This window comes from Aulonocara sp. 'chitande type north' Nkhata Bay, linkage group LG7 (genome assembly GCF_057382095.1).
Source record: "Aulonocara sp. 'chitande type north' Nkhata Bay isolate Kocher_YH1m ecotype deep benthic linkage group LG7, A_spYH_male_GT1.1, whole genome shotgun sequence".
NCBI classification, from domain to species: domain Eukaryota; kingdom Metazoa; phylum Chordata; class Actinopteri; order Cichliformes; family Cichlidae; genus Aulonocara; species Aulonocara sp. 'chitande type north' Nkhata Bay.
Window position 1 is genome coordinate 11,713,882 of NC_141350.1, and position 14,088 is coordinate 11,727,969.

Below are 14,088 nucleotides of genomic sequence, written 5' to 3' on the forward strand. Positions count from 1 at the left end.
CTTGAATGAAAGCTGTCCACATTATCAGTAATCCTCTTGTCTCGTTTAGTTCAAAGTCTAAATGAGTACTCTGAGTAAAGTCTGGACCTTTCTTTGGCATAGAAAAACAAGGGAATTCTTTTTTTCTGCAAGGTGGAAAGCAGTGCTGCATAAAAGTTTATTGGTTTGCAGGGGAAAAAACAAAAGCATGCATCTGTGGCCATAATAACTGACTCATAAGAAATCACTTACGATGCTTCACTGGATTAAACATTATTCCACTACATTTATAGAATTGCATAGTTGTAGCCTTTAAAAATTACTCTTGTTTTCACTGTTTTTATTGCCATTTCTGCAACATTCTGCAGTGTAGCGCCCAGTGTCAAACAAACTAAATCACTCTCACATGTTTTCATGTGTTACTACATATCTGCTGTCTGTCCATGTGTTTGACTTATGTTTACACATTGTCTGTCTCTCTCTCTCTCTCTCTTTCTCTCTCTCTCTCTCTCTCTCTCTCTCTCACACACACACACACACACACACACACACACACACACACACACACACACACACACACACACACACACACATATAAGATCACACAATCCTACCGACTGCAGCTGAACTTTTGCACTGCAGAATGGTGCAGGTTCTGCCCTTGCAAATCCGGTTGCTAGACAATCTAAGCCAATTACAGTATGAGGGCAAATGGTTAACCTCCATAATATACATTTCCCAGCCTCCTTCTCTGAGCTTTGCTTGTCATCCCAGGAGCAGAGTTATGCACCAGGCCCATGTGTCCCAAGCGACCCAGTTTGAATTGGCTCAATTCATTAAGCCAGGACCCGTGCACAAGCTTGAGTTCACACGGCGAAGACACTTGCAACAAACAGCTGCTGCACATTCCTGATGGGAGGGCCAGGCAGATGTCCAAGGAAAATCAAAGGGAGAGACAGGGGAAAGTTTACGAGCCAGCGTTTGCCAACCTCAATGAGAAGCTCTTCATCCCCTCCTCAAAGACAGGGTGCAGCTGGCGGAACTCGCCGCCCTGTCCTGTTTGGGGCTCCCCTGGTTCTCCCTCTCCCACTCAAAACACTGCAAGGACTCAACATGCTGACAATATCAGTTGTCTCCTCTGTCCTCTCTTTTTGAACAACAACAACTTTGGCCTTTAGCAGAGGTGGTCTGGGGTTCATTACATTTTATTCCCTTGACATTGTTAAAGTGAACTAATTCAGATTTTTTTTTTTTTTAAAGGAGAGTTGCAAATGCATGACTATAAAAGACAAAAAAATAAGTGTGTGTACAGTTAATGGCATAAATTTAATAAAGTTAAGTCAAGCAGGGGATGGTTCTGGTTTTTAAAGGCACTCTCTTTAATTTGTAAAAATACATTTTGATAGGTTATTGAATGTTTTTGAAATTTCTTTTTGTTTTTGTCAGATTGTTTTAAGTGGAAAGATTTCTACATTTTATCAAAGTGCTCACAAAAATGTTAACAGCTGCTCATGTTGGTTTTTTGCACGTGATCTTTCTATGATTTTCTTTATAAGTAACGCTAAGTGAGGATGTGTAGCTCATTATATTTCAGGTCCTTGAAATAGAGGCATTGATATATAATAAATAACAGTACAAGAGTTTGTGTCATTTATTATGTGTGCTCAGCGTACTGTGATTGGAAACATGCCTGTTACACAGCTGCATTTACAAAAAGCACTAACAAATGGTTACGGAAAGAACCTGAAAGCAACATTGTTGTGGATTTTGGTGGTGGGACTATTGTTGTTCTACATATTTCTTTTACATCAGCTATCAAATACCACCTCCACCACGGCACCGTCCTCTCATCCATCACTTCACAAACCAGGACAGGAGCATGGTCATGCTTATACGTCTCTCTCTGTGATGCTTTTCCTTTGTCCTGAATGCCACCTCGTGACCCACTACTGTCACAGCTCTGTCCCCCTCCGTCACCCCCACTCATCTCCACCCCTGCTTCACTGCACACAGACACAGCGTGATGCCAGCTGTAATCACTGTTGGACACAATTTCAGGGACAATTTGAAGACTATTTATTATCCTCGGTCAATAAAAAAACAGAGGGCAAGCATTTTCTGGATGTTCATTTGAGGCCTATTGGCAGGCTTATAGATGGATCACTGAGACAGCAATTACTGAACATGTACAGTCTTTGTGTGTGTTTACATTCTAATTAATTTAATTCTTTCTGGATGATGACATTTACAATTCTTCACACTGTGTTGACTCAAATGCAACGCTAATTTTTCACGTCAGCGAAATATGTGCTCGTAACAACACCAAGCATTAGAGAATATTACCTCAAACAAATAATAAAAGTAAAACTAGTGTGCAGTCTGCAATGGTGAGTAAGCTCCTGTCTGGTTACTAAATTGAATATGATGCCCGAGAGAGCTCCCCTGAGGAAAAGAGTGATAAAACTCCCGGTAAATGGTGCTATATTCATTCGTGACCTCTTCGGATTAGGTGGATGGGACAAACTTCCCTCCAGGGAAAAGTTCCTCAGCAGGGCTGCAGGTAACACAAACCTCTTAATCACACATGACCTGCCAGCTAAGAGAGAGTTAAGCAGCAGCATGGGGCCTCCCATAGTGTTCCCTCCCTTCCTACAACATCATTAGCGCAAGCACATAGTCTGTCTGCATCCATCCCGGTGTTTACAAACACCATAATTGCAGGAAAAATGGTGGTTTACTTTAGAAAGTTCCTTAGGATGAATTTGAAATTTATATCATTTGTTTTTGTGCAAGATCACATTGCAAAGATCTCTCCCGCACCGCAGTGTCAGTGGGGCACAAGTCTCGGGTTCATTTATCAAAGTGAACTTTTAAGGGGAAAAACATCCTGAACTGCAGCTGAAGGCTTATATGTCATCAGCTATTAGAGCGACCCAGGGTGATGTTCAAGTTGGAGGAATAGTGTGTGTGCCCTTGGAAAAAGCTGACAGTGGGTGCACATATTTCAGTCTATAAATAAATAGAACATATGTAGTGTACATTGGTGGCAGGCGTGGGCTCTGCATTGCACTCTGGGGCTAACATAAAAGTTTTATCAGTCGTGATTCACACCCTGTATTTTTTAATCAGAAGTATTTGGACGAAATTAAAGAAACAAAGATGCTTTGTGCCACTTTTACGTAAAAACAAGAAAAACAGGAGGCCACAAGGGTGAAGGTTTTAACTTTTTAAGGGTGACCTCTGCAGTAAAGTCCAGCAGCAGAGGTTTAATGGCTAGGCAGTATATAGTTTATAATGGTCACATACATAGTTGCCTGATGAGGATGTCTTTACCAGCTAATGATATTTATCGTGCATATCACAGCTACATGGAGATAATACTAAATTGCAGATTCTTTTAAAACTTGAAGTTTAACTTGGCTGTGATGCAATTTGTAAATTTCAGAGTCCATTGCTCTGGCAACAAGTTTTGCAAGGGCCAAAGGCTACAGGAGGTCTTTAAGACCTGGGGCAGTTGATCCATGTGCTGGAATGCAGAGGGAGGCTTGTAAATTAGAGACCTAATGAAAACTCTCTGGTGTCCAACTGAAGCAATCATCTGGTTAGAATCAACCAGTTATTCCACTAATTTCCCTACCACTCTCCCAAAGCCCTTCAGTGCCTAATTTAGAAGAAAAGTGCATGTTCCATTTTACACACCTGCAGTTTGAACTCAGGACTGTGATACTTTCTGCAAACTTTTACCACCACTTATTGTGAAAAAGTGGGTAATAACAGTAAACTAATTTGACGTAGGCCCATATATGTGTAGTCATCCATATCCCATAAAAACATCTAATTGCAACTGAGCAAACATTTTGCAAGTAACCATTTTAAATAACTTTGAATATAAAGGTTACAACACCTTAAATTCAGATTTTTAATAATTAAGCAGCTGTGGTACTTGCCCACAGCAAGGTCTAAAACATCTCCCATGAGGCTTGGTCACTACCTTCCTTGGAGTTATTCAACCTTTCACCTACTGCCCCCCCTCAAATCTGACCTTTAACCAAATGCCATTTGCTTAAAATCTTGCTGCCAGTTTCAACCTCTGGAATCTGCAACACATTATAAGAGGAGAATGGAACAAAGCAGGAGCTTTGAAACCAGCCTGGTTATTAGTTTGCTGATTCGGTTTACAGGGGCCAAAAGCAAACATAGGATAAACAAGTTGATAAAGGAAAGGTGTTGAAGAAGCTAAAAGAGACGTATGACATGTGGCACCATAAGGAAATGTTTCTTTCCAAAAGGGGAAAACGGCCCATCTTTTATTTAGTTGGAACGATACGTTAGTGCACCAAAGGTGGTTATGGAAATGATAAAGTGTACCTCAACATCTGCAAGTTTGAAGTTTTATATGTTCAGAGCAATTTCTGTTTCGTGCCTGCGTTTTATCTTTTTACCGTTTCAATGCCAAATGTGGACTGAATATCAAATGATTCATTTTCTCCGGTCTTCACTTCTCGTCTTTGCTCGCTTTCAATGTCTCTGTGGATTTTGCTCCTCCTCAATCTCATATTATCTCAGTTACAAAGTGTGTTTTTACCAGGGAGGCAGCAGTGAGTGGAGGTGCTGATGTATTGAGCGAAGTTGCTTGTCTTTGCTGAAAGCTTTTGTTTCCTGGGGCTCTCTATTCATCACAAAGCCTTTGGTGGGAAGAGACATAAAGACAGGCTCTGACCCTGGTGTGAGCCCTCTGACCTCTGTGAACCCAAGGGGACAGATTTTCAGCAACTGTGCAATCACTATTAGTTGACCGCAGGGTCTGTAGTAGAAAATGACTGGAGCCAGACAAAATGAATGGAGGGACTTGGTGGGAAAATCTGGTAATTTATAGAAGTTGAGAGTCTATTTCAAAAGAAGTGATGGTAGATCAGCTGACATGTGGGGTCAAAGGTGATGTTTAGGCATGATTTCCTGCCTGTGTTACTGTAACATCTGTGTGTTAAGAGACGCCTGGGACTAAAGTATTTTGACCCCTAGGGGCATAATCTGGAAGGAAAAAGCAAAAGAAAGTTATTACTGCTGATGTCAGTGATTATGTTTGGAATAAAGCCTTTTGCAAAATGCATTTTACCTTGAATTATTACAGTGCGTTTAAACATTAAATTGCTTAATGATCATTAAATGAGAGCAAACAATTGCTAAATAGCTTGCCAAGCGAACTTTAAATAGACCACTTCATTAAATTTACTTTTAAAGACAAAAGAGTCCCCACTAAAATGGCTCCGGTCATGCTTCTCCTAAGAGACCAGCTGTGATCAAATGGATCATTTTGGCTCTTGCACTGTCATCTACAAGTGTCCAAGTGAAAGAAATACTGGGTGTCCCCAGCCCCAAGGCTAGCCATTAAGTAAATTGGCCTCTCTAGACCTATAGCTGTGTCACTGTCCGTGATGAGCTGCCACCTACTTGACCCAAGGACAGGAGTCCAGTGCTGACCAGCAGCTGTTCTGAGGGCTTGTCTTTCCAAGCCTGGGAAGTGGTTCCTAATTAGCCTCCCACACCCATAAACGTGTCCAGTAGGTCAGTCACTCAACACTCATTGATCGCACTGATGTGTTCCATGCTGAGGTTTAACTTAAGCTCTGTCATCAAAAAGAATGAGCGGGTGACACAGGCAGCCTGCATGTGTCAGTAAGACCCACAGAGGTAAACTTATTACTGGGGTAAAAAAAAAGAAAGAAAGACAGAAAGCAATAAAAAAAAGTTGTGATGTTGTGCAAAAATAGATATGACAATAATTTTAAACATATATTACATTTATAATTTTATATTTATTACATTCAAAATAGAACAGATATTTTTTTGCAATATTTTTTTTTACTGAAATTGCTTTTGAATGCAATAACTTCCACTGTGTTGAATTTAATGAGGGTGGGAACAAGGCACATTTTCATTTGTGTTGCGTCACTGTAATCAGTTATTAATTAAAGAGATTAATTGCTGTAGGTTTTTTCTTGATAAATGATTTCAGCTGTGCAACAGCTGCAACACACCTTTGTTGTGCTTTCTGTTTCATAATGCACCTAACTGACTGTTTTACTTCATAACCAAGAGACTGGAATGTGTACAGTATCTGTATTGGGCACTAACTTGCTGAAATAAGCAAAGCATCTTCTTAAAAGAGTGCAGCCAGTGCTCATTAGGTGGGAGCAGGCTGTCTATTAATCAGAAAGTCAGTGGTTCAATCCCCTGCTTGTCCTTGGATAAGATGCTGAACCTCCCAGGTGCATCCACTGGTGTGTGAGTATGTGATAACAGACAAAAGTACTATAAGCGTATAAAGTGCTATATGAATACACAAAAAAGAGTGCTTTGAGTGCTAAGAAAGACCAGTCCAATAAGACTTTGGCTGGATGCATATGTCATTCAGCATCTTTAGTCCCTTCACAAAGTGTGTGGTTTGTGTGTGCTGATAACTGGTTGGATGGTCCCGCTCATCTTTAACCTCAAGGAAGGCAGGTTTATGATTTCCAGGAAGATTATGAAATTTTCATTCATCCAACCACAGAGCAATATTTCTTTGCATCATTAGGCTTTAAACTTGTATTTGTGAATGCAATGATAAACACTGTTCACAGAGAATGACTTTTCGAGGTCCCATGCAATAATTTCCACTACCTGAGGGTTTTTGTGTTTTGCATACAAAGATTTCTACCCATCAATAAGTGGTGAACCACTACTTCACTTCTGAAAGACAAAGCCTATTTTGATACTGAGTCATACTATGAAAATAAGATAATTTGATAATAGTTTTCAAATCTTTTACAGATGCTTTATGATTACACAAATGTTCCAGACTCCCCAATCGCAAAATGTGTGTTCTATAGTCTCAGTCATCACTGGTGTTCTCTTCAGATTTATCTCTAATGACCTATTACACACATTGGGCCCAGGTCAATACTTCAGCAGTAACAACCACTGGTTATGACGGTAATGATAAATGGATGGAGCTATACTCGGCCCGAGCTCAATATCATCTCTGGCATGTCAGACACAAGGTTCTCTTTTATCGAAGTTGCAGGAAACAAGTCTTGAGGCTCTGCCCTCTACAATGATTCCTCCAGATATTTTTCTCGTCCTTCTCTACCCTCCATGAGTTGTTTTTCTTTCATTTAGCTGGACTCCACCAATAAAAATGCAAGCCAATTTTCCAGCGCATTAACCCAAGAGATCTTTAATACACAAGAGTTTTGGTGCAAAGGGGACGGGAAGGCCTCATGGAAAGATGGATGGGCCTGCCGACTAAGAGTGGGCAGTTTTCCCACTGCCCTGGTCTCAGCCTAGGACAAAGGCCTCATTGAGTGTGATGCTTGACATCAGCATCATAAACTAGTCATTGCTACAAAGACTCTGACACTTTAAAGTACCAGCTACTGCCGCTTTCTTTTCACTTCTTGTTACAGCATTGCTTAGGCTAATCACGTCACTTGCAGTTGTTCCTTCTTACTCAAGATGGAAAGGGTTCAAAAGTAGCATAATGCAAAGAGGAATCAGGAGAGTTTTGAGTTTTAAATGCCCCGTGTTTGCAATTATACGTTAAAGAGATGGCTAAATAGAAAAGGTCAAGTTTCTTTTAGACTTTTTGGTGATTAGAAGTCATCATCACCATTATCATTAGACAACACAAGATATTTTTGAGAAAGTTAAGAGTATCAATCACCTTAAATAACAGAGAATAATCTTTTTCTGAGGTGAGTACAAGGTCAGTATGTATAATATGCCCTAGCTATATGAAAAGCATTCTGTCATTATTATTATTAGTGTGATCATCCTCAGTTGCATGAACCCATGTGAGAACTACGTGTTAGGGAATTAAGTTTTATCTCCTTCTCGTAATTTACATTATTGTATCTATGTATTTACAATCATGAGCTTGATTGCAGTGGAGCGCATGTAATTTTCTGACTGCATTTAGCTCCAAACCTTTTTAACAACATCACTGATAAAACACAATAGATAATTGCCTTGGCAAACATTTGCAGAATATTACCTCTACTTTTACTACTGTATGCAATAAATACAAGCTCGTGTTCTGGTGTTGGGCAGCGGCGTCTCACTGTTACCACTCAACTGTTAACAGTGCCAGTGTTATTTTAACAGAGAGAGGTTAAAAAAAAACCCCAGCAAACAGCAACAACAGTTCAATAACTGTAAAGTCATGCCATTAATAAGACAGGATGATATGAATATGCCTGTGTCAATGGAAGTCTGATGCTCAAACATGATGTCCGCTCAAAGCCAGTTTTCAGATTCTCAATGTCAGGGAAAAAAAAGGCAAGGGTGCACTTTAATAGATTAAACATCGAGAGCCAGACAACCACGCTGCCAGGGAGGTGCTGATGGATGCAGTCGCATTTAATATGAATTCATGCTGGATTGCAACAGAAAATAAAAACCACACAGTGTGAAACACAATGTAGCAAAACATGGTAAACGTATTTAGCACAAAGAACAACTATAAGAGGTGTTATTATGGTTATTGTTACATCCATATAGGTATGTTATATATGGTTACCATATAGGTAACCATATATAACTATATGGATGTAAACTGATATAATAAATGGATAGATAAGCCATAAATATCTTCTAAGATATGGGTTTCATCCTAACATTTCAGTTCCCTTCACTCTTTTACATTTATAAACACGCTTCAATGACTGGGCCACAATTACATCTGACTGAAGCAATTTTTCTCTAGTGGCCATACGTCAGCAAACAACGCATTCTGATTGAAAGGAGGACGTAAGCATGGGTTTCTATCTGTGTGAGTAAGAAGTAGAGGGAGAAAGGAAAAAGGGGAGTGGGGCATTGTTGTAGGGAGAAGCTCAGACTGAATACATATACAGGGAAACAGCTGCTTCACATTGCTAACCCCTGGAACAATGTGAAGATAGTATGTTTAGACAGGTTTGGGCAAGAATAGAGGTCACCAAATCTTTAGGGGAGATGTCAGTCCTAGCTGTCAGCCACTGGAAACACGGTGAAAAAATATTAGTCCTCGCTGCCATCTACTGCAGTTTTACTCTGCTCTAATCCTGCAGGTTAATATAAGAAAGATCTGGAGAAATGACAATTTCCTCCCTGTGACTGCTGTTAATTTCCTCAGTGAGTTTGTTACAGAGATCCAATTCACTCCGGAGGAGGCAGGAAACCTGACAGTGATGTTACTTGCAGGGAAATGCAGAAATAAAGGTCTGATCACAGGTCTTAAATATCCTCCTGAGACCTGAGAGCTTGTTTGGGATGCATTTTTAATTTCTTCTAGCTATTTGGGATGAACTATGAGTCATTACTTTGTTATGTACGTTTTGTTTGCTTGTTTTACAAAATTCATTTCCTCATTTTGGTTCAGTGGGTGTATAAAAGCATACTTTAAGGCCTTAAGATCACCATGCTATACATCACATGTGTTTAATATCTATATCTATAGACATTAAAGAACATGTATACATAGGTAGCAGAAGCCTAAGCATACTGCACAAACTGTGTGTGCTCCCACTCTCAAATTGTACGTGTGTTTCTGTTTCTCATTATCTGACATATTAAATGACTTTTTGCCAAAGTTTCACTTTTCAATTCGTTGCTCGGCTTAACAAAGTCTGCTTGGACCCCAGCATCCAGGCAGCCTTTTGAATGACGGTGGCATTACGCTGTTAATAGTTATCTGTCCTCAAGTCCTTGACCTCCTTGAAATGTAAACAGGTTTTTTACACCACTCTCAGCACTCTTTGACCATGGCAGTTTTGTCGACAGTGGGGCCCGGAGATAAGAGAGCAAGGGCTGAACCTGTTCCGGCCTGCACTGCCCTCTGCAGCACCTCTGCTCCAAACTCAAGTCAGATTTCTCCTAGCACTGCCAGATCACATGGGTTAATCTCTCCTGACCCCGACTCCTCAAAAGCACAAGCCTGGCTCTTTTGGATTCAGTCCCGGTGCGAGTGCAACACAGTGCCACGGAAGCAGACCCCACACACATCCCCCATGTTAACTGGCACCAGTTTGCAGACTTCAGAATAGTGAAGATAAGGTACAAGAATGTCAGGAAGTCCGACACCAATGAGTGGTATGGTAAACAAACAGTTGCAGACGTCTGCCCACGTCCCCTGCCTCTTAACGACCTTCAATTCCACCCTTTTAAATGTCAAGCTCTGAAATATGGTGATTTGGTAGAACTATTTGTGGGAAAAATAAATAAATAATGCTGCATTAACAGACAAAATTATTTGTGAATTATGCTTTCAAGCAAACATGGATTAATATTAGTGAGGTAAGTGTTTCTACAGGCTACTGTAATTTTGAAAACAAAACATAAAAACCATTTAATCATATGGGAGACTGAAATAATATCAAAGATATAATAACTGCACAGCAATATAAGAGAGTTATTTCAACTCTAGCTTAGCTGCTATGAAAAGTTATTGCAGCATTTGTCATTAAAAAGGGCAAGTATTGATTATATCTTGCAAAGCTATAGTAGGTCTACACCTAGAACTCATTTATATACGTGCTGCATGCTTAGTCAAACAGTCCCACTGCAGAGCCCTGCCAAGCTAGCTAAGTACATATCACACAATATTGTGTGTGACATGTCCACAGAGGTTGTAGGCAGTGCTGAGGTAGAACACTGACAATTATATATGCATGGAAGGTAAAAGGAACAGAGCTGGATTTCTACTGGGAGACTAACGCTCTGATATCCTTCCAGGGTACTTTGATCCCTGTGGTGTAGTGAAGCAAAAAGCCAATCATTCTTAACCACATAAAAGTTAACAGAGCATGGCCTGGTATTTAGCTTTATGTTTATCTGTGTTATTAATGTGGGCAAGAGGAGCGTGGCCTGTCACTGCAGGTCAGACTGGCAGGTGCTGAGCTCTTCAGATGCTGTGATTTCACAGCCTCTTTGCTCTCTGCTTCAGGTGAGTGAAATGATGCTTGCTTTAATAGGGGACTTGAGACTGGCATGTGTAGGAGTAGCATATGCCTCCACGACAACAATTGCCACGTCGAAATCGGTGCTTTATACTTCCTGCATTTCCCCCCACAGAGAATAAGGCTTTGATAAATTGTAATTAGTGTGCTGAGGTTTGAAATAAAAAAAAAAGAGAAGAAAATAATTTGTTGATGTGCTAAATAATAGACAGTGCTTTGAGAAGAGATAGCATCTGGGGGACAAGTGAGTGGCAGCGGCAGAGTGGCAGATGAAGAAATGTGAGCACATTTTTACACATTGTCCGAAACCACAGGCAATCCTGATGAAGATGATAGAGGGAGTCTCTGATTAACCATCCGGTAAGCAGGATGTATGTCCCTGCCAAGGCAGACAAATGGAACTATTGTAATGCTATGACAGTCTTTGATCATTTCTGTGTTCAGGGAGATATCTTCATCAGAAGTGCTCCTTGTTAAAGCTGTCACACACTAACAGGCCTAAATATTTGCGCTGTATTAGATTCCATGTGCTATCAATATAGAATAATTGCACTGAACATGTGAGTATCCTCAGGCAATGATTGGCATTAAAGCGCATGATTTGTCTTTCTATTTGATTAGATTTAATTTTATTAAGCTTTTTAAGATCCAGTGAGCGGCGTTTAAATATAATTTGAATGTAAATGGCACATTAGGAGAATCATTTGCTATATCACTCAAAGTAACATTATTTTACATGTGTGTTAATCTAACTTATCTGCAGTATGTATATCACTGCAATGTTGAAGTATAGACTGTTTGACCCTATAGCAGAGATCAGAAAACTTTTCACAGCCAGAAGCCCATCTGTATGGTTCCACTGAATATGCATGGGGCTAAATATGGTGTAGCCTGAGCCATTAATAATCTTGTCATCATAGTTCTCCAGTACATTCAGTTATTGTCTAACTTACTTCCCTCCGAATTCTGCCAACTTCCCATTGCTACAAATGTCAGAGCCTAAGTTAAGAAAAAAACGGAAACCTGCTGAAAGGAAAGCAGTGGTTTACTTTTCTTTTGCGGGATTAAACATTTAGAGACTTGGCAAGAGACGTACCCACATACATACAAAGCAACCTGGCTGTGCACAGAGAAGACACTTTTGGTATGTGAATGTGCATGCATGTGGGAGCCGGCCTGGCCCTGTAGCAAGCAACTATTAGGAGTGAGAAAAAAAAAAGGGGGGGGGGGGGGGGGTGTAAGAAGACTGACGCAAGGTAGCATTTGCAATTGGGAGGTTTTGGTTTCAGACTCTCTAGTCATCAATCATCCCAGGCCTATTCTGTTCTTTGACAGCTCACTACAAGGCTTGACATTTAACACTCACGACCCTGGACAAGGCTTTGCTCGAGACCAGAGACTTCAGAAACACAAAAATTGAATAGAATGACACTTTTCCCCTCTTCAGTAAGTGGTAAAAGTGAAGCAAAGCAGATACAAATTAATAATTCCCATCTGCATTACACTTCAGGCTGGTGAAATTACTGCTTAAGGCCCCATGTTACCCTTTTGCCCCTTACTTTGGCATACACAGAACAGCTAAATGAGAAAGCCAAGAGGTCTCTAGGCCTATTAGACTAAATGCTAGTATGTTTTTTTTTTTTTTTAAAACATGTGGATGGACTCTATGAACTTTATCCAAGGCAAACTTGAAACTACAACACATGAAATCATTAGCAATCTTTAGGAAATGGTAAAGCACATATATTTTCATAGCTTAATGTTTCAGTTAGCAATGCAGTCTGATGGAATTCGGATTAATTGTACACTTTCAAATTACGAGGGAACGTTTCTCTGTCCTTAAGCTTCCTCTGATATTACACTCATTCAAATTTCCGAAGGGAAATGAGCTTATGCTTTGTGACCACATTTGGTTTTCTGCCTTTTTGGGTCAGTAGGGCGCTATAAACAGTAATAATAATGACAAAACACCGCCCAGATAATAACCGACATGACCTGACATCAACTGGATAACACAGCACCATGGCCTATAAAATACCAGATTTACTGAATTTGAACAGGTTTTTTTTTTTCTAATGTGCACATCTGTCAGTCTAGGGATGTCACTATGTGACCTTCCCAAAACTAGACACATTATATAACAAACACCTCTCGCTTTTCAGACACATACACACATCTCTGACACACGATAACTTGACGACAATCACGATTTTCATTTACACAGTTTTCTCTAAGGCTAGATGAGCAGAAACCTCACCGTCTTGCTTCCTTCGTGGATTTAGTATGTGTGCGTCGATAGCATCGCCTGAACACCAGCGATATCCATTCACTCTTATGTCAGGGAATTGATAGCTTGTTTCGGATTGTGTGAACCACAGAAAATCTCTTCCATCTTTGTGTGTGATACGCTCTGCTTGCTGCATACTAAACATGTTGCCAGACAACTGGTCATGTCTTAACTGTGAAACTGGCAACTATTGTTCGCGCTGCTATTGAACATGCCTCTAACGACTCCAAGGGCAACCTTTCATCTTGCACAAGGTACCAGGACTTTAAAAATATTTAGTATATTTTAAAGTTTTTAAAGTTACAACAAATATAAATGTATAAATATGTGGTCACATGAAAAATTATTGAAAATATATATTTATATTTTAAAGCAAATAGCGTAAATAAATGTATTGCAACTTATTCATAGTAAGTACTTAGTAAGTATGCAGTAATAAACATGTTTCTTAAGGTTTTCTGTCACTCATCTTAATTTGTCACTTTCACTGTGTGATAAGAGTGCAGAACAAACAAAGTATGCAAGTTGCACACATGTGCATACACATGTCAACACACACACACACTGAGATAATATACACACACAAACACACCAGGGCAGATAGCCATCCAGGCGATTGGTTGTGATGTCATCATAGAAAACCTCTTTTCTGTGAAAGATTCATCAGATTATGACCAAAGCCGAGCCTTTCTTGCAACACTCCACTAGCTGCACCATATGGTGGGTCCTAAAGCCACGGGTGGAGGGTTTAATGACAGAGCGGATGTGCAGTGCACATGCCGAGGGATGTTGGGGGATGGGCTAAAAAAAACACTCATCAAGTCTTTGGCCTGGAAAGGCTGCACA